The sequence below is a fragment of the Mustela putorius genome, unplaced genomic scaffold (genome assembly GCF_011764305.1).
Source record: "Mustela putorius furo isolate JIRA1106 unplaced genomic scaffold, ASM1176430v1.1 tig00000127_pilon_pilon_pilon, whole genome shotgun sequence".
Taxonomy (NCBI): Eukaryota; Metazoa; Chordata; class Mammalia; order Carnivora; family Mustelidae; genus Mustela; species Mustela putorius.
In genome coordinates, this window is record NW_025421288.1 from 16436023 (window position 1) to 16455643 (window position 19621).

At 51.8% G+C, this 19621-nt stretch overlaps 1 protein-coding gene across 9 annotated transcripts in view; it reads right to left on the reverse strand.

Annotated features, from left to right (window-relative positions):
• AP2A2 (adaptor related protein complex 2 subunit alpha 2) overlaps nt 1-19621 on the reverse strand; it is a 75624-nt gene that overhangs the window by 43117 nt on the left and 12886 nt on the right. Inside the window, exon 1 of one of the 9 annotated variants that reach the window (XM_045066831.1) lies at nt 15358-15381. The exons of 7 other annotated variants lie outside the window; for them this stretch is intronic. The gene's annotated coding sequence lies outside the window, so the exon portion shown is untranslated. Of the gene's footprint in view, nt 1-155; nt 307-15357; nt 15382-19621 lie in introns of those variants that run through there. One more of the 9 variants, XM_045066817.1, reaches the window with a different exon arrangement.

Below are 19621 nucleotides of genomic sequence, written 5' to 3' on the forward strand. Positions count from 1 at the left end.
GGAAGCAGGGCAAGCCCGGAACCTGCGAAAGCGGTCGCCGAGGCCGCAGCCGGGGAGCGCTGCGGAAAAGCCCCCCCGCACCGACCCTGGCCCCCGCCATCCGCTCAGAAAACTGCCCTCACATACGCGTCAGCCACAGCCAGTACCGGGCTCACCTCCCACGGGAGCGGACGTCAGAGCAGAGGCCGCGGGAGCAGACCAGCAGCCCCAGGAACAAGGAAAGGGCCCCGGGAAGGCCCCCGGCCAGAAGCAAGCAAAAGCAGAGCCCTCTCCTTCAAAGCATGCGGAGAGACACGAAGAAAACACAGTCCACTAGAAAAATTCAGGCATCCGGGAACAGACGTCAAGTAAATCAGAAGTGCGCACTCCGGAAACGAAGACGAGCGCGGCAGCGATGCGAGCACAGGTGACAGAGGTCTCGGCAGGAGAAGACGCGGACGCGCCCGGCGCAGCAACGAAGGCCGCAACGAAGGACTCAAGACAAAAGTCGCGAACGCCGCAGCGGAGCGAGACCCACCCTGGGGCCAGCAGAGCCCCGAAGGGAAGGGCCAGCGCGGCAGCAGGGCAGACGGCAGCTGTCACCCCACGGCCTCCCCGAAACCTCCACACCTGTACCTGGGCGTCCTGACCCCAAATAACACGAACCGACACCTACTTTCATGACAGCGCCCGACTGCAAAGGGAAAGTCCTCTGAACACCGAAGAAGCGCAAGCAGCTCACGCGAGAAGGAAAATCGAAGACACTCGGAGTCTGGCCGAGCCCCGCCACAGAAGCAAACGTGACGGCCGAGCCCCGCGCAAGGAAACGTGCGACCGGGACTCTCCATCCAGCACAGCCAGCCCCCCGCGCGCCCGGCGCAAACCTGACCGAGGGCGAGGGTCCAGAGCGCCATGGGCGTGCCGCAGGCCCCCCGCGACAGTCCATGGCAGCGAGCGGGCACCGAGGCTCCCGGGGACAGCCACGGAGCCGCACGGCGGTGAGGAAAGGGGAAAACACGCAGGCGGCGGCGCGAACGTGAGCGCGGCCGCGGCCGGGCGGGCCAGGAGCGGCACTGGGCCAGGTGGCCCGGTCACCACACTGACGGTGGCGGGCTCAGAGCCTGTCGTGCTGCAACAGCATGAAGGTCACTCACGAGCGATCAGGACATAGCCTACCCAGGCACCCCCAGCGTCCTCGAGATCCTGGGGTGGACGAGCTTCAGGAGAAAAGCCCGGCTGTTCCGACCTGAGCTAGAGTCCACAAGGGCCTCGTGAGGCATTTTCCCCTCAAGATGCGCACGTGTGTCCCCTCCAGCTGTCCTCACAGGAGGCTCAGAACAAGACGATGTCGGTGGCCGAGCGCACCCCCACCTCCAGGCTGTGCTCCGGGAGCACCATGTCACACTGGTGCACAAGAAGCCAGGCTTCCCGGCAAAACTGCCGAACCCACGACTGGGCGAGGCCCACGGCAACCTGGACTTGACGAGGACTCTCAAAGCGCGCACACCACCAGGGCCACGTCGGGAACACTCGGCACCCAGCGGAGAGACGCCATGAGCCAAAGGGGGGACAGCCCGAGCTTCCAAAAGGATAAAAAGTGCCGTGGCCAAAATTCACAAGAACAATTAAATCCGTGAGTTCAAAATTTTATTTAAAAAAAAAAGCACCTCATTAGCTGAGGATATTAAGGAACAAATTAACTTGGAAACTAGGCACTGGAAGAAAGAGCCAAGCAGCTGTCGTGCCTCTTCCACATGAAGCGCCCCCGGGCAGCCGCTCAGGAAGGGAAGGGGCTCTCGGTCCAAGCATCCCAACACGTCCATGGAAGGCACGGGCCGACCACCATCGGGCGTCCTCCCAAAGGACTGCCTGGGACAGAGCAGGGAGGCGCACAGCGGCTAGGTCACGGGCGTCAGCAGACACAGCACGGGCCCCCCGGAACGGCAGGGCAGCACCTCGAGTCTGGCCAAGGTGTCAGCTACATGTGATCTGGCCTCCGTCCCCAGCTGCCAGACGGCCAAGAGCACGGGGGACCCCACTAGGGGTTCCCAACGTAACGCCCCTTACGCGTCCTGGGTCTTCAACAGCCTGCTGTGAGGAAAAGGAACGCGGACGGAAATACTGAAGAACAGGAAATGTTTAGGAGCGCGCAAGACCGAAGCACAGCGTTCAGGGGCACCCGTGTGGGAGACCCGTGAGGGGTGCAGAGGTACCCAACGATGGCAGTAGGTTTTGGGGAGGTGAATGGGAAAGGGCACGTGGAAGGGCCTCTGGGGCCATCACCCCGGTGGAAGTGACGAGGGTGTTCCCCTTAGCATAACTCGTGAACCTCCAGGCCCCGGTTTCCCGGGACGCCTCCTGTTTTCCTGCACAACGAAGAGAACAGAAGAGCAGACTGCCTATGAGGCAGTGGACCCACGTGCAGGGATGTTCACGCCGAAGCTGGACGCTGCCCTGCTGGGTCCTCGGGTGCATCTGACCACAGCTGCCCCTGCACGAAACCCGAGTCTCTTCCACGGGCGGAGGGGGCCATCCACGCCTCCAGCGCGGCCTGCGCACGAGGTCCCGCGCACTGTGCATCACGCTCCCGTAAGGGGGACCCACAGAGATTCTCTGGAACCCCTAGCCATGCCCTTCTCCCCCCACCCTGAGTGCTCTGCAGCCGCGTCCCCTCCCCCTCCCCCTTCCAACTAAGCAGTGAGGATGGCAGCCTCAAGACACCCCCGACCTCTCCGAACAGGGTGGGGTGCCCCTCACGCCTGCTGCCACAGTGACCTCAGTCTCCCAGGCACTTCCTGTCCCTGCCCCCACCCGATCCTCCCCAACCTCAACAGCCTTGCACAGGCGCGCGCACACACACACACACACACCCTGCCACAGGGCTGGCTGGCGACCAACAGAGACAAAGGAGGCTGGGCAGGATGAGTGGGGTTCCCTCTCGAGGGGAGGAGCCCATCAGCCCACGCAGGGACTCCCAGCAAGAGGGGAACTCACAAGATGCTGCACAGACACCTCAGTGGAGGGCCCAGTGCGGGAGCCTCCCTGGGCTCAGGTTTAGGCCAGACCACCCAAATCACTGGGCTGGGCCCAGACTATGGCCCAGGGCCACCATCTCACACAGAGACACCACCATGGAGGCCAAGGAGCACCAGCCCTCACAACACAGCCCACAGGTGGAGCCCTTAACTGGACACGGGGCGGCTCGGACTCCACTGACCAAGGCCATCCCCAAGCATCAACCCTGAAAACGCCAAAGGGGAATTGCACCTGCTGCACTGGGCTCGAACGTGCCGGTCTAAGGTAAGTTTTAAAGGAAATCTAGGGGCACCTGGATGGCGCAGAGGGTCAAGCCTCTGCCTTCGGCTCAGGTCATGATCTCAGGGTCCTGGGATCGAGCCCCGCATCGGGCTCTCTGCTCAGCGGGGAGCCTGCTTCCCTCTCCCTCTGCCTGCCTCTCTGCCTACTTGTGATCTCTGTGGGTCAAATAAATAAAATCTTTTTTAAAAAATTAAAAAATAGGGGCGCCTGGGTGGCTCAGTGGGTTAAGCCACTGCCTTCGGCTCAGGTCATGATCTCAGGGTCCTGGGATCGAGCCCCGCATCGCGCTCTCTGCTCAGCAGGGAGCCTGCTTCCTCCTCTCTCTCTCTGCCTGCCTCTCCATCTACTTGTGATTTCTCTTAAAAATAAAATCTTTTTAAAAAAAGTTAAAAAATAAAAAATAAGGAAATCTAGTATGACTGCAAGTGACCGATAATCCATATAAGGGTTAACACATTCAAACCAACAAGATGTCCTAAATTTACCAAATGCCCAGGCAGGAGGCCCCTTCCACGGTGCACCATCAATTCACCATTGTCTGTGACGTGAGGACATCGCAGAGCAACCTGTCCACCGGGGTTGGGCAAGGGCTTCCCTGGCAAAGGCTAGGTCCTGCTCACTCATTCTGTACCTCTCTCCAGGCAGAGGACACCAAGAGCAACCAAGCCACCCCACACTGCTGGGAGCAAATCTAGCAAAACCTCTTTTCAGATGAAGCATTAGCTTTCAGGATGGGAGAGGTTTACTGCCCGCCCCGACTTCAAAAACCAATTTCCGAAGGGAAAATTTGTCGACGAGAGTAACTGGACTACGGCGACGAGCCTCACCGGCTTGACCTGCTCCACGGTGAAGACATTCTGGTCTCGGCCACCCTGTGTGTCTCTATCTAAACGCAGCAGGTCAGGCAGCTGCTGAGCAGGCAATCCGACCCACAGTGAACTTAGGGCTCTGCGAGCTAATGAATAACCTGGACTAGCCCAAAACCACTGCCCAAAAACGAGCTACAATTTGTGCCCAGTAAGTAGCAAAGAACGCACTCTGTGGAGAGGCTTCGATAAAAGCTCCTGGATTTTCAGAATTACGGCCCCTGGTCATTCTTCTGGAATAACATGCTGGTTAATGATTTCTTCTTGTTTCCATGCTGAACTAATCAACCGACAGTAATGTGTTCTGTGACCCCAACTTTGGAAACAGAGAGTACAGGAGCCCATCACAACTCACCAAAGATACCAAACCACTAAAACGTGAAGGGTGTAAGTATGAAATTCACAATAAAATTTGGTCTAAATAGAGAACTTTGGTCTGTATATAAATGCTTTCACTAAGTAAACCTAAAGCCCAAAATTTACCAAACAAAAGCCTATTTTTTTTAAGTTTACTTATTTTCAGCAATCTACGCCCAATGTGGGGCTGGCACTGGACCCCGAGATCACGAGTTACACTCTCTGTCCGAGCCAGGCGCACATCCCCAAAAACCCATTTCTGAAGAAAGATACTGTTGCTGAAGTTCCACGGAAGGGGCAAACACGGGGGTCCACAAAGTCGGCCACCGAGCCGGGACCGGATGCTGCCCCATGTCTCCGCAGCTGCGTGGCCCTGCCGTGCCTCAATTTCTCCTTCCTTACAGGGGACGACCATCCTTCAACGCGCCGGAACAAGCAAAAAGTGCACACAGCGCCGGGAGCGCAGAAGGGCTGAGGAATCCTCCTCGGGGATGCGCTGCACATTTTCTCCTTACTCCTGTGCAGGAAGGGGCGGTCTCAGCACAGAAACCCTCAGCGACCACAAATCAGAAGAAAAGACTTCCAAGGTCAAAGTCATTCTGCCACAGGAGATAAAGACACCCTGACCTCTGACAAATGGCCCGCCGGACCGGCTTTTCTTCACTGAATATGGCTGACACACAATCGTGTTAGTTTCAGGTATACAACACCCGGATTCAACGTTTATATACGTTCCAAAGGGACCGCCCCTGGGGCACCCGGCTGGCTCAGTCAGGTACTGACTCCCAGCTTTAGACCAGGGCGGGATCTGCCAGGTGGTGAGATGGGGCCCCAGGCCGCACACCCAGGCGGGCGGGCGTCTGCTTGAGACTCTCTGGTGCGCGGCTCCTGCAGTCACAGGCTCTTTCTCTCTGTAACGTTTTTAGAAAAGGGATCACCGCTCTAAATCCAGCTGCCGTCTGTCATCCTACTAAGCGGTTATGTATTATGAGCCATACATTACATCCCCATGTCTGATTTATTTTATAACCGCTAGTCTGTTCCTTTTAACCCCCTGCCCCTTTTTTGATCAAGCCCCAAACCTCCTCCATGGCAATCACTAGTATGTTCTGATATTTTTTTCCCCAAGATTTATTTGGGAGAAAGCGTACCTCCAAGCACGGAGGAGGGGCAGAGGGAAAGGGAGAGAAAGAGACAACCCTAAGCATATTCTGCACTGAGAGCAGAGCCCAACCCAAGCTCGACTCAGACCCTAAGACCATGACCTGAGCTGAAATCAAGAGTCGGACGTTCAGGGACTTAAGCCTCTGCCTTCGGCTCAGGTCATGCCCCAGGGTCCTGGGATCGAGCCCCGCGTCAGGCTCTCTGCTCGGCGGGGAGCCTGCTTCCCTCTCTCTCTGCCTGCCTCTCTGCCCACTTGTGATCTCTGTCAAATAAATAAAATCTTAAAAAAAAAAAAGAGAGAAATAGCCTTAAAAAAAGGGGGGGGGTCAGACGCTCAACCAAACAAGCCACCCAGGCGCCCCCATTTTGTTGGGGTTTTAATACTCTATTTTTTTTGAGAGCGAGAACAAGCAGGGAGGAGAGGCAGAAGCAGAGGAGAAGCAGGCTCCTGGCCGAGCACGGAGCCCGATGCAGAGCTCAATCCCAGGACCCTGGGGTGGCCACCTGAGCTGAAGGCAGAGGCTCAACGGAGTGAGCCATCCAGGCGCCCCTAAAGTTTTACTTCTTAAGGAATCTCTGTGCCCAACGTGGGCCTCAAACTTACAACCTCAAGATTGAGAGTCTCATGGCCCACTGACCGAGCCAGCCAGATGCCTGGCTTCTCACTTTCCTGATAGCACTCTGAAGCATCAAAGTTCCAATTCTGATGAAGTCTAATTTTCTTGTCACTTACACTTCTGTCAGTGTGTCTGACCGTTTCCCGAGGTCACCAAAATCTACTTCTGTATTTTCTTGTAAGAGTTCTATAGCTTTAGCTTTCGCATTTAGGCTTATGACCATTTTCAGTAAACTTTTGCGGCGAGTGTGAGGCAGGGGTTAATTTCATTCTTTTACGCGTGGATGTCCGGTTCTCCCAGCACCGTTAACTAAGAGACTCTTCTCCGCCCTCACTGAACCAGCACTTGGCACTCTTGTCAAAAATCAAATGACCAAAAATGTAAAATGTATTGTCTTCTCAGTATCATTCCATTAATCTATACCTACCGTTATGCCATAGCGACACTGTCTTGATTACTTTGTGTCACGTTCTGGAAAAGGGAAGTGAATCCATCAACTCTGCTTATCCTTTCCAAGACTACTTTGACCACGATGAGTCCCTTGAATTTTTATGTGAATTTTAGAATCAGCTTATCTCGAGGCAAGGGGGAGGGGGAACCGAGGGTTTTTTTTTTTAATAAGGGTGCACTAAATCCCTAGGTTAATGGGGGATTATTGGTGTCTCCCAATCCACAAACATGGGGCGTCCTTAGGACACCTTTACTCCCTTTCAACAACTGTCTGCAGTTAACTGTACGAGCCTCACATGCTGCTACAGCTTATTCCTTCGCAGTTTGTCCTGGGGCTCCAACTCGCAACCCCAAGAGATATATGCTCCGCCACCTGAGCCAGGCAGGTGCTCCTGTATTTTGTTTCTTGATGCTATTATAAATAGGACAGTCTCCTTCATGGTTGGTGTAGAGAAATACAACTGACTTTTCTCTATTAATTCTATATACCACAACCTTGCTCAACCCATTTGTAATTCTAACAGTTTTCTCCTGGATTCCTTAGGATTTTCTATGCACACGGGGTCCGTTCTCTTTCTTTCCAACCTGGATACCCTTTTCCCTTTCTCTTTTCACTGCCCAGGCTACAATCTCCAGGAGTAAACGGGAGCAGTGACAGCAGAAACATCCTTGTCATGTTCCCAATCTTAAAGGGAAACATTCGGTCTCTCACCATTAAGTCAGATCTCAGCTGCAGACGTTTCATAGATATCCTTTATCAAATCAAGACGCTCCCTCATATTTCTAGCTTGTTGAGTATTTCTATCCTAAGAGTGTATTTGCAGGACAGCTGGGTGGCTCCGTTAGTTAAGCATCTGCCTTCGGCCCAGATCATGATCACAGGATTAAAAAATAAATAAACTTAAAAAAAAAAAAAAACAAGACTTTAGCTTCTAGATTCACAACAGATTTCATACTGTAGTTTTCTTTCCTATAATGTGCTTGTCTGATCCTGTTATTAGTATAATAATTACCTCAGAGGGGCGCCTGGGTGGCTCAGTGGGTTAAAGCCTCTGCCTTCGGCTCAGGTCATGATCTCAGGGTCCAGGGATCAAACCCCGCATCGGGCTCTCTGCTCAGCAGGGAGCCTGCTTCCTCCTCTCTCTCTGCCTGCCTCTCTGCCTACTTGTGATCTGTGTCTGTCAAATAAATAAAATCTTTAAAAATAATGATAATAACCTCAGAATAAGTTAGAGAGTATTCCTTCCTCTTCTATTTCTTTTTTTTTTTTTTAAGATTTTTTTCTAAATTTATTTATTTGAAAGAGAGAGAGAGTACACACGTGCACAAGCAGGGGGAGCAGCAGAGGGACAGTAGGAAGCGGACTCCCAGCTGAGCAGGGAGCCCAGCGTGGGGCTCGATCCCAGGACCCTGGGATCATGACCCAAGCTAAAGGCAGACCCTTAACCAACTGAGCCACCCAGGTGCCCTTCTATGTCTTTTCAAAGAGTGTGGGAAGGATCAGAACTGTTTACTTGAGTGTTTGATAGAATTCACCAGTGGAGCTATCTGGGCCAGGATTTATTCTTGTGGGAATGTTTAAATTACTAATACAATTTATTTACTGGTTGTAAACCTATGCAGATTTTTTGTTTCTTCTTGAGTCAATTTCAGTTATTTGTGTCTTTCTACAAATTTCTCCATCTTATTTAAATTACCCAATTTGGGGGGCGCCTGGGTGGCTCAGACGTTAAGCATCCGCCTTTGGCTCAGGTCATGATCCCAGGGTCTTAGGATCAAGCCCCACATCAGGCTCCCTGCCTGGCGGGAAGCCTGCTTCTCCCTCTCCCACCCCCCCTGCTTGTATTCCCTCTCTCGCTGTGTCTCTCTCTGTCAAATAAATAAAATCTTGAAAAAAAAATAAATAAATCACCTAATTTGGGGTATACAATTATTCAAAGCATTCCATTACAATGCTTTTTATCTCTGCAAAGTCAGTAGTAACGTCCCTTCTTTCATTCTTTTTTTTTTTTTAAAGATTTTATTTATTTATTTGACAGAGAGAGATCACAAGCAGGCATAGAGGCAGGCAGAGAGAGAGAGGAGGAAGCAGGCTCCCCACCAAGCAGAGAGCCCGATGCGGGGCTCGATCCCAGGACCCTGAGATCATGACCCGAGCTGAAGGCAGAGGCTTCACCCACTGAGCCACCCAGGCACCCACCTTCTTTCATTCTTGATTTCAGTAATTTTGAGTCTTTCCTTTTTTTCTTGGTCAGTCTAGCTAAAGTTTTGTCAGTTTTGCTGATCTTTTCAAAGAACCAATCTTTGATCTAATCTTTGTTATTTTCTTCTTTCTACTTGCTTTGGGTTTTGTTTGCTCTTTTTTTTTTTTTCCTGAATTCTTAAAGTGAAATATTAGACTAACGATTTGAGATCTTCTTTCTTAAGTAGGTATTTGCAGCTGTAAGCCCCCCCCCCAAGCCCTGCTCTTACTGCATCCCTTACGTTTTGGCAGATTGGGCTATTTTCATTTATCTTATTCTTTTACTCTCCCTTTGTTCAGGGAGATCATTAAGAAGATGAGATTCCCAGTTAACCAGAGACCTAGACGCAGGCAATCAGCACCTCCTCACCGCCACCCTGTCCTTGGAATGTGGGTTCCCCTTGGATTCTCCTCTCCCAAAAGCTGCAGCAAGTGTAGGGACAGCCTCGAGAGATCGATGCGGTCCTGAGACCATCTGGACAGTACCCGTGACTGAAGCCAGTCAAGGCCTCTACGGAAACTTTGTAAGGAGTGGTGAGTGGACACAGAGACCCGTGAGTCCTGCAGCTGCTCAAGCCATCCTCACTTGTTAAGTAGTTTTGCTTATGAAACCCGCCGCCCACCACTCTGCAGCAGCCCGCTCTTCAGTCCGTCTCTCCCTGCCCTCCAAACAGAGCCCAGCGTCGACTAATGCCCAGGAAACTCCCAAGGAGCTTACAACCCAACACCCTGTGTCTTCTTCTGTGACGCGGTGGCTCCTGAGGGCAGTGTTTGATCTTCACAAACTCGTCAATTTTCCAAATTTCCTTCTATCACTGATTTTTCTAATTTCATCCCATTGTGGCTGAAGAACATATTTTGTATTATTTCAATCCTTTTAAATTCACTGAGGCTTTTGTTTATGGCCTAACAGACGCTCTAGGCTGAAGGATGCCCCCGTGCACTGGAGGAGAGGGTGTGAACTCCGCTCGCTCTGGGGGGAAATAGTCCATACATGTCAGGTCTGGCTGGTCCGCAGTGCGGAGTCTCTATCCGCTGCTAATCATGTCTGCTTGTGTGTCGATCCCTGAGAGCGGAGCAAAGTCTCCAACATCACAGTCATCTACTTCTCCCTTTGAGCTTATCACGGATTTCGTCTCTGTAATTCGGGCTCTGTTACTAAGTGGGACTACATTTATGCTGATGTATCTTGAGAGAGTCACTCCTTACCATTATAAAATGTTCTTCTAGATCTCTAAACTTTTGTCTTAACGTCTATTCTGTCTGATCCTAGCACAGCCTCTTGAGCTCTCTTCTGGTTACTACTTACAAGGCACATCATTTTTCTTCCTCTTACTTGCTGTCTTTTAATCTAAAGACTACCTCTGCTTCTGTTATTTTTTTAAGAAGGCTCAACACAGGGCTTGAACTCACAACCCTGAGATCAAAACCTGAGATTAGAGCAAGAGTCACTCAACCTATAGAGCCACCCAGGTGTCCCCATGTCTGCCGTTTAATTCAAACGTTTAATCTGGTTACATAAAATAATTACTGATAAGGTAGGATTCTTATCTGCCATTTTGCTTATTTTTGATATATCTTGTACCTCTGTTCCTATATTCTTCCCTGACAGTCTTCTTTTGTGTTATTTTTTAGTGCACCACTTTAATTCCCTTGTTTCTTTTTCTGTACTTTTTTAGCGACTTTCCTAGTAGTTGCCTAGACATTATAATTAACACCCTAACTTAAAGCGACCCAGTCCGGGTTAACATGAAGGTTCGGAGAAATTCTACGCCGCTCCCGCTCCCTCCTTTGCACTACTGTAATACAAATCACCTCTTTATACATTAAAAGCCCATCAGTACAGTTCTATTTAAACTGTATTTAAATTAAGATTGTTTTATGCAATTGTCCTTTAAACCAGGTAAAAGACAAAAGGTGGTTAAAAACAAACCACCTGCGCTTTTAGACGCACCCACACAGGCCCCACACAGTCGTCTTAGCTGCGGCTCTTCCTTCCTTCGTGGCCTCTAAGGCTTCATGCCCCGCGTTTCGGCCTGAAGCACTCCCTTTGGTATTTATTGTGGGGCAGGTCTGCGAACAACAGACCCCTCTCTCGTTTACGGAACGGTATCTTAGTTTCCGCGTGTCTGAAGGATGCTCCTGCTGTAGACACAGTCTTGGCTGACAGGCATTTCCTTGCGGCATTCTGCAGCTGCCGGCCGCGGACTTCTGAGCTCCCGGCTTCTGATGAGAAGTGAGCTGTGAATCTTGAAGGTCTCTCAAAAATGAGAAGTCACTTTCCTCACTGCTTTCCAGAACGTCCCCATGTCTTTGTCTTTCAACAGACTGACTGTGACGCGTCTAGATACTGATCTCCCTAGATCGATCCTTCTGAGAGGTCATCTCGGATGCGCAGGTAGGTGTCTGAGACGGAAAGCAGGGAGTTGATGTCTTCAAATAACCTTCGCGCACTTTTCTCCTATTCCTCTCTTTATGAAGCTCTGATTACGGGTGTATCAGTATGCTAGATGACATCCCACAGATCTCCAAAGCTCTGTTCTTTTTTCTTTTAAGATGGTATTTATTTGGGGCACCTGGGTGGCTCAGCAGGTTAAGCCTCTGCCTTCGGCTCAGGTCATGATCTCAGGGTCCTGGGATCGAGCCCCGCATCGGGCTCCTTGCTCAGCAGGGAGCCTGCTTCCTCCTCTCTCTCTGCCTGCCTCTCTGCCTACTTGTGATCTCCCTGTCCAATAAATAAATACAATTTTTTTTAAAAAGACTGTATTTATTTATTTATCTGAGAGAGACTGAGCGAGCGAGAGAGAGAGAGAAACTAGAGGGAGAAGCAGACTCCCTGCTGAGCCCAACGCAGGGCTCAGACCCAGAACTCCAGCATCACGACCTGGGCCAAAGGCAGACATTGAACAGACTGAGTCACCGAGGTGCCCCTGTTCATTTTTTCTTTGTTTTTTTTTTTCTTTCTGTTCCTCAGATTAGATTTATACTTACCTTGATATTGATCTTAATTTAATTATCTTAACAAACCAATTCTCAAATTCACGGATTCTTTCTTCTGCCGGCTCAGATCTGCCACTAAGCCCCTCCAGTAAATTTTTCAATCTAGTTATCATATTTCCAACTCCAGAGCTTCAATTTGTTTTTTTTTTTTAATGATTTCTACCTCTTCTTTGATATGCTCTATTTCGTGAGACATCATTTTCATGTTTTAATTCTTCAGACACAGTTTGAGTTCTTGGCACAGATTTAGAATAGCAGATTTGAAGACCTTGTCTAATAAGTCCAACATCTGGACCCTTTCAAGGATAGTTTCTACTGGCTACTTTTTTCCCTGTGTATAGACTATATCTTCCTTTTTCTATGTACATCTCATAATTTTATTGAAAACTGGACATTTTAGGTAATATAATGTGGCGATTCTGGAGACCCAAATGCCCCTCCCCGGGAGTTACTGGTGTTATCTGCCGTTGCTCTGTCTGTGGCTGCGTCCGTTTCTTCAGTGACTTCCTGAACTAGTTCTGTAAAGTCTGTAATTCCCTAGAGTTTACAGCTACCGCAGTCTTGGCTTAGCTAACTTAGTGGTCAGTTCATGACTGACCGGGGATCTCCTTCAGGGCCTTGAGCAAGTGTCCCAGACACTGCCAAGGAACTCTGGGTGTTAAGCCCGTCAGCACTCGGCCAGATGTAACTCTGCCTCTGCGCCACTCCCTGTTGGCACCCGGACTCACGACTGGCCGGAGGTGAGAGCCTGCGGCCTTCTCAAGTCTTCCCAGGCAGACGTACAATCCTGCGCTCAGGCGGCCTTCCAGACCACAGAAACCTGTCAGAGCCTGTCAGAGCACCCCGATGGCATGTCACTCTTTGTATCTTCCTGTGAAGATTTAGGCCAGTTGCCTGCTTGCCCCCAACTGTGATATTAAACAAATGTCACTGAATGTTTCCCACGACACACTAGGACAGGGCTTTTCCCACTGAACAAAGTCAAATAATGGTAAGTTCTGCAAATGGGGCTTTTCCGAAAAGCTACAAGCCTGGCCAGACAGTAACCATGCTCTAAGAACAGGACTTTTTGAGGGGCTCCGAACCCGTCCGGTCTCTCCAGTGGCTGCAAGGCTGCTTGTCTCCACAGCTACCTGGTTGTGAAGCTGCTCACTGTCAATGCCGCTGCAAATCACGCGAGAGGAGAACCAGAGGAGGTCAAGTTAGAGGTTCAACAGTTTTGTTGAATAAATCCGCCTGACACTGTTTGAACCTTTGGCTAATTTCCAGAGCTCTGGCAGAATCAGTTAGACCGTTTTTACCACTGTTTTCAATGTCTTTTCAGCGGGACGGACTGATAGAGGTTCTCAATCCACCACTCTGAGTAAATGGCATGTCTGCTACAGGTTCAAAGCCACTACTAGGAAAGAGTACTTGACCACCCGCACCCTGTCGATTCTGCTCTCTGCATCTCCAAAATCCACCCCTTTCCATTCCTACTCCATCGATTCAGACGCTCACCATCTCCTAGACCAAAGCAATTTCCTGCCTCTAAGCCTAGTCTAAAATCCATCCTCTGCGTTCAAAATTACTATTTTACTAAGAAAAAATAAGTTGCATAGGGTCACTGTCCTGCTTAAAATGCATCAGTGGACCACATCTTCCAGAGGAGGTCCCCCATGCTCTGCTCCGGCCTGTCTCTCCTGCCCTGTCCTACTGCCAGAACCCCACCACCTGCGAGACACTACTCCTGCTAAAGACCACCCACAACTCCATGCGTCCTGCTGCCGTTCTTCAGCGAGACGCACGGTGTTCCCCAGTTTCCTGGGCCATCTCCTTGCACTGTGAGCTTAGTAAGACCTGACCCGAATACTATCTCTGGATGACCTGATTGCTCTCCCCTAAGCTCATCATCACTCATTGTCACTACTCATCTCACACCACTTAACATTATGCATTCAAGGGCTTGAGCAACGCTGAGGACAGAGACCATGTCTCATCATTCCCAATGTTTAATGTGCAAAAACAAACAAACCAAAAACAAAAAGAAAGAAAAAGCCACAGTCTTTCCGATGCTCTACGAAGGCCCTCCATAGCACCTGTCTCCCCAGCTCCGTACACTCTGACCGACCCTCCGGCTCCTCCCTCTGGGCTCGCTCTCCTGCAGCCGCACCGGCCTCCTGTCTCTTGCATACACCGCTCATCTCCCCCGCCCCCCCGTGGAAGCCTTCCCACGTGTGGTCCCTCTGTCCAAGGTGTTCTCCCGCTCACTTCCCTATGGCCCAGTGCCTTCAGTTACCTTCGCAGCAAGACCAATCCTGATCAGCCTATTTGGAGTTGAAAACACAGCCTCATGTTCCCCGCCACCTTCTCCCCCTAACTTCTCTCTCTTGCACTTACTGTCTTCCCACATAAGCTAGAATTTCTACCAGAATGTACGTGAGCTCCCTGCGAGTAGGCAGACTTGTGCGTCCGAGTCACTGGTGTGGCCTCGGAGCGCCGGACAGGACCTGGAACTCAGCAGGTCCTCAGTCGATGCTCCGTGAGGACAGCAGGCCCAGCACACAGAACGCGTTAACAACGGCGTACGTCTGAGTACTCATCATAAGCTGAACTGTCCCAAGAGCTTCACACACTGAGCTAACAAACCACTAAGTTTGGGGTTGCCTGGGTGGCACAACTGGTTAAGCGTCTGGCTCTTGGTTGCAGCTCCGATCAGGATCTCCGGGTGGGGAAATCAAGCCCAGCATCAGGCTCTGAGCTCAGCAGCGAGTCTGCTAGAGACTCTCTCTCTCCCTCCGCCCTCTCAATCGCATTCTGTCTCTCTCAGTCTCTAAAGTAAATAAGCAAATAAATCTTAAAAAAAAAAAAGAAAAAAAGAAAAAAAAAAAGGGTGCCTGGGGGTGGGGAGGGCTGCGCATCTGCCTTCAGCTCAGGTCAAGATCTCAAGGTCCTGGGATTGAGCCTTGCATCAGGCTCCATGCCCAGCGGGAAGCCTGCTTCTCCCTCTCCCGCTCCCCCTGCTTATGTTCCCTCTTGCTATGTCTCTCTCTGTCAAATAAATAAATAAAAATCTTAAATGGGAAAAAAAAAAAAAAACCCAGCCAGGGATGCCTGGGCGGCTCAGTCTGTTAAGCATCTGCCTTCGGCCTGGGTCGTGATCCCAGGTCCCTGGGATCGAGTCCCACATGGGGCTCCCTACTCAGCGGGGAGCCTGCTTCTCCCTCTGCCTGCCCCTTCCCCTGCTTGTGCGCACTCTCTCTCTCCCGCTAGCATTCTCTCTCTCTCTGACAAATAAATAATCTTTTAAATAAATAAGTAATAAAATAAACATATACACGTATACATACAGAATACATGTATATAAAGTCAGTCCGAAACTTACGTAAAAGAAGCAGCCCGGACGATAAGAGCCGTCACCACCATCAGGGATGCTGGAAAGAGAGGACCAGGCAGCGACTACTCAGACCGACAGCGCGAGCTGGGGCCCAGCCTGCGAGACGGAGAGCTAGTGGAAACGAGCCTTCCCGAGGACCGGAGAGGCCTGGGACTGAAACCGCCAGGGGCCTCGGGAGGTGGGCCTCGGGAGGTGGGCCTCGGGAGGAGGGCTGAGCCTCTGCAGGGAGCAGCGGGCTCCCTCGGGCACACCCTGCTGTCAGGCAAACCACCCGCCACCACCAGCAGAAGACCAGAGGTTCCCCCTCTGGAAAAGCAGGAGCACAGAAGCTCTAGCCCCGGTGACGCCAGCGGAGGCTGGGACACGGGGCTGCACCGAGCAGAGCAGCCCTGAGTGACGACTCACCGGTGGGGAGCCCGCCGTCCCGGGTGAGCGGGGCTTACAGCTCCCGCCTGCCTCACCAGGCAAGAGAGGAGACTGAAGCGTCCCTCTGGAGAGACTGAGGAGACCACTGACGTGCAGGTTCCCCCAGGGACAGAGACCCCTCCCCCTCCCGAGCAGGGAGGCCTCCGGCGGGAGCTCTGACCGCCCGGGCGCGTGCGGGCCCAGGGTCCCACCACCGGGCGTCCGGGAAGTGCCCACAGCCCGAGCCAGAGACCAAAGCGAGCCTGCAGGAGAGGCTCTACGGAGCAAGACACTCCCAAGCAATACAGAGAAAATACAGGGTTTTTTAATATTTTATTTATTTATTAATTTGACAGACAGAGAGGCAGGCAGAGAGAGGGGGAAGCAGGCTCCTCGCGGAGCAGAGAGCCCGATGCGGGGCCCGATCCCAGGACCCTGAGACCATGACCCGAGCCGAAGGCAGAGGCTTTAACCCACTGAGCCACCCAGGCGCCCCGAAAATACAGTTTTAAGAACCAGATAACACCAAAAAAAGGAGAACTCAGAGAATAAGAAAGGCCTCGAATTATAAGAGTACTTGCAGAAATTTTTAAAAGTTCAAAAGAAGGGCCAGAGGACAAAGTTGCAAGTGTCAGAAATGAAGGAGCACAGGGAAAAAGAAATGGAAGAGGAAAGATAAAAAGGCAAGAAAATGTGAGTCAAGAGGTCAACCCTCAGCTCTTAATAGAAGACCCTGAGGGAGAAGAAAGTGAAAGGGAATTATCAAAGAGATAAAACACACCCGCAAACACGCCCACACCCACGCCCACGCCCGCGCCCACACCCGCGCCCACACCCACACCGAGAGGACACCCAGACGAAAAAGGTCACCTGGAGCCCAGGGGGCTCAGTCCGAGAAGCCGATGCCTTCGGCTCAGGTCACCATCCGGAGTCCCAGGGCTGAACTCAGCAGGGAGTCGGCTTCTCCCTCTGACTTCTCCCCTCTCATCCTCTCTCTCTTTCTCTCTCTCTCAAATAAATAAATAAAATTTTTAAAAACAGAGAGAGAGAGAAAGGTCACCATGTGCCACGCCCCTGGCACAGCACCTTAAAATCGCAGACACTAGACACCAGGAATACAGCTGAGCCTTCAAAATTGAGGAAAAGTTACTTTCAGCTAGAATTCTACCAGAGCCAAATACTCAATAAAGTACAATGGTAAAAAAACGCATTCTTTTCAAAAATGCAAAATCTCTGAAGAATTTTACCTGCTGCACACTCTCACCCAGCACAAAGCAACACCAGCCCAGAGGACAGACACGGAGGTCCAGCCAGAGACAAGGCCCTCGGGACTACAAGGAAGGGAAGTCCCAGCAGGACAGCGTGAGCAGAACCGACCAGTCCAGACGACGACGGCAGAACCGATCACCGCACGAAGGCCATGTCCAACACGCAAGGTAGGGGCTGAGAGGCTGCCAGCTGGTCCAGCCACGTGACCCGGACTCTTCCAGTCACACCCAGACGGTCACGGCTGAAAAGCAACCGGAGCGTTAATGCATACAAAAAAGTAGAGGCCACTGGGCTGGCTCAGTCGGTGGAGCACGTGACTCTTGATCCCAGGATCATAGGTTCGAGCCCCACACGGGCTCGTAGTAGTAGTACAGATTACTTAAAAATAAAATCTTTAAAAACAACAAAAGTACGAAAACAGTAATTAACACCAAAGATATTAAGTTGAACTACCGAGCCAGCTGGGGGGCTCCGTTGGTAACGCATCTGACTTTGGCTCAGGTCGTGATCCCAGGGTCCTGGAAGTGAACCCCACGACGAGCTCCCTGCTCAATGGGGAGCCTGCTTCTCCCTCTCCCTCTGCTGCTCTCAGTCTCCTACTCTAATAAATAAAGAAAATCTTTTTTTTTTAAGATTTTCTTTATTTATTTGACAGAGATCACAAGTAGGCAGAGAGGCAGACAGAGAGAGAGGAGGAAGCAGGCTCCCAGCAGAACAAAGAGCCCGATGCGGGGCTCGATCCCAGGACCCTGAGATCATGACCTGAGCCGAAGACACAGGCTTAACCCACTGAGCCACCCAGGCGCCCCAAGAAAATCTTCTTTAAAAAAAAGTTGACTACCTTGGGACGCCTGGGTGGCTCAGTCGGTTAAGCAGCTGCCTTCGGCTCGGTCATGATCCCAGCGTCCTGGGATCGAGTCCCACATCGGGCTCCTTGCTCCGCAGGGAGCCTGCTTCTCCCTCTAACTTTGCCTGCCTCTCTGTCTGCCTGTGCTTGCTCTCGCTCGCTCTCTCTCTGACAAATAAATAAATAAATAAATAAAATTTTTTTAAAAAAAAATTTCCGTAGGGAAAAAAGAAAAGTTGACTACCATTCTCAGCTGAGAGTATTTTCAGACATTAAATGCTATACATTAATTAAACAAAATATTGCGGCATGTTAGAGAATGACACAAGGAAAGCTCAGGTAAATTAAATCCTTACCCTCCAAAGTAAGAAGTCAGTAAATCATAACTAAGTGGGAAGAAACACCCATAAGTGGTATAACATGGCATTCAGTAATTACATTTTTTTACAGTAAATATGACAAAAAATGCCATGAAACGAAAATAAATGACTCTGCGGTTCAGGAGTGGGGAGATGAGGCCAAGGTCAAGTGTTTTACAAGGAACTGCTTAAACTGCACTCTTGATTTTAACCTCCTTGTAACTTTTCAAAACCTTCAGGACCAGACGAGACAGGAAAATAACAAGAACGCACAGCACGGAGAAGACCATTGCCCACCGTGACACGACCTCTCTCGGCACCACGCCCGGCTCACCACCGTTGGTGATGAATGTCCACGCACATGGCTCCTCATAGGGTCTGGTCCCCGCCCGAGACACCCCGCCAAAGTCACCCTCCCACCCATGGTCCACCGCAGGTGTCCTGCCAGCCCCAACCTTCCAGCCCACTCCGGCAGGTAAGCCCAGTCTCCTGGCCGCCATGAGCCCCTGACCCAGGGCCTGGTCTTCTCTCCCTCTCTCTTTCCCTCCCTCTTCCCTGCCCCTTCCCCAGGGTCACCCAGTCGTAGCCAGCTTCAGTCCCACCACACATGCCAAGTCCTGGCCCTGCTTCTCTGTCTGTGCACCTGCCTGGTAAAACCCCTCCCTGCTGAATCCCATTCTTGGCCACCTGGCACCACGCACGGCCCGGACAGCCGAGTGTGCCTGCGGAAAGCACACACCCAGCCGCTGGGCCGGCCTCGCACGCGCGGGGAGCCAGGGAGGCCCTGCCCGGCTCTCCTAGGCTGTCCTGAACCGCCACCCCACGGCTTCCCCTCTACCCCCAAGAGCCGCTCCCTCACCGCCCCCGCTGGCCACCAGAGAGCCCCCCCCGACAGCACCGGCGCGCCCACACCACCGCCCCTGCCGCACCTTCTCCCTGGCTCTGCTTTCTCTCTCCCAGCAGCCCACAAACAGGCTCTACCTCCCCCACGCCCCAGGGCCCTCACCTTCCTTCCCTGGTTCAGAGCCTCCTAACCCTCTGCCTGCTTCCCAACCCCTCCTCTTCCCAACACCACCAGCAGAATTCTTCCCAAAGCAAGTCCCTTCTCGACTAACCGCCCGCCCCTCCTCCCCACTGGCTCCCCGTCACTCAGGATGAAACCCAGAGCTCTCCGAACAGCCACGAGATCCCCAGCATCTCCCGTGCCCCCTGTACCCAACTCCAACGTCCCAGGCTCTCTCCCGAACCCTCAGTCCGGCCGCATTGTCCCCCAGCACTGAAGGGGGGCCTGACCCCCAGCTGCACTACCTCAACTGCGGTTCCCTTCTTCTGCCTTGTCCCCCCGTCACACGCGGTGCACGGGGTGCGGAGT